The sequence below is a fragment of the Manacus vitellinus genome, unplaced genomic scaffold, assembly GCF_001715985.3.
Source record: "Manacus vitellinus isolate BGI_N305 unplaced genomic scaffold, ASM171598v3 scaffold_23_pilon, whole genome shotgun sequence".
Classification (NCBI taxonomy): domain Eukaryota; kingdom Metazoa; phylum Chordata; class Aves; order Passeriformes; family Pipridae; genus Manacus; species Manacus vitellinus.
Genome location: NW_021939718.1, coordinates 1,815,992 through 1,817,525, shown reverse-complemented (window position 1 = coordinate 1,817,525; position 1,534 = coordinate 1,815,992).

Below are 1,534 nucleotides of genomic sequence, written 5' to 3'. Positions count from 1 at the left end.
ATATCGGCCTTTTACTGCTAAAAATACGGGTCTGCATCGATCATCCTGGGTGATGGAAATACCATCGGAGTCGGCGATTTCTTGGGTTTTCGTTCAAGGATAGATAAACAAATGAATATATAACAGCACTAATAATGCTCAGATTTCGGGTGGCCGCTGCAGCCACGGAGATGAGACAGGGCGCCGGGTTGAACATAAATAAATGCATGAAATAAATCCAGTTCCACATCTTCTCATTATTTTTCCCCACCTTTTTTTTTTTTTTTTTGAGTTTTTTTCCCCCATCAATACTTTTAATAACTATCGTCCTCTAAACCCAGTATTCATCATTTCACACTTAAATTTTCTGCCTTGTCTCTTCATCCTTGTCGTCTTATCATATATGTAAACCTAACTGCTTATGGCTGTACACATGAAAATTATTTTTTAGAAAAGTGGAGGTGCAGATACTGTGGATATCGTGGGAGGTCTTTCTAAAGTATTTTCTTTTAATTACTCCTTTTTTCCTTTTTTTTTAATTTTTTTTTTTCTGCAGGACTTAGATATTGAAATGAAAACGTGTAGAACGATGAAAAGATAATATTAGGTGAAGTAACGGAAATTTGGCGGGAGAAAAGTATTTAACTTTTTTTCAGAAAAGGAAAAAATAAATTTAGAGCTTTCTCTGTACCCACACACACACGCAAAAAAATCTAATTCCTTACCTAAAAGCTTCCAGTGCGAATGCACCCTCACGGTGCATCTCCTTTGGAAATAATAATAATAATAATAACAATAATAATAAGCCAATGCCCCTTCTTTTCTGGTTAAGTACATCTCTCCTTATTAGAGGTATAGAGGCAGAAACCGAGAGGAGAGGCAGGAGAAGAGGTGGCAAAAACTTCAATACTTTCATCTGTACTTCACATAATCGCTAAATGTTGAGGTTTCCAGAGGCTCAGCAAACTCTTTGTTAGGGATGTTTTGGCGAGCATGCAGAAAGCCAACTTCAGCTCCAGCCCAGGGTGAGCAGACAGAGCAGCCGAGTCTCCAAGAGAGGTTTGACTTTCAGCACCAGCTGAAGGGAGATGAGCCCCATTTTCGCGACGTTTCTTCTGCTCTTTTATTTTCGTAGCCAGCTTATACCTAGGCAAAAAATAACTCATCGTAAAGACAAGGCTTGAAATGCACACTCTTTTCCATAAATATGGTCTCGCGGAAAGGAGTGAACTTGCTTTTTACTTTTTTTTTTTTTTTTTTTTTTTTTTTTTTTTGGGGTGTTTTTTTTTTTTTTTTTTTTTTTTTTTTTTTTTTTTTAATTCTTTTTGGTGTGATTTTTTTCTTTATTTGTTTCACTGATTTGTTTTGATTTTAAATTCACTTTCCAGGTGCGGAGCTTATGTTCTATCACTGTCCCTCCTGTCCCGTTTGCAACCCCTCGGTAGGACGTACCCCGCTTCTGAGCAGGGAAAAACAGCGGGAAGGAGGTGAGAGCGACACCCAGTTCCTCCGTGGGGCCTTTCCCCACCCGGTGCCGCTCAGTGTCCGGCCCAGA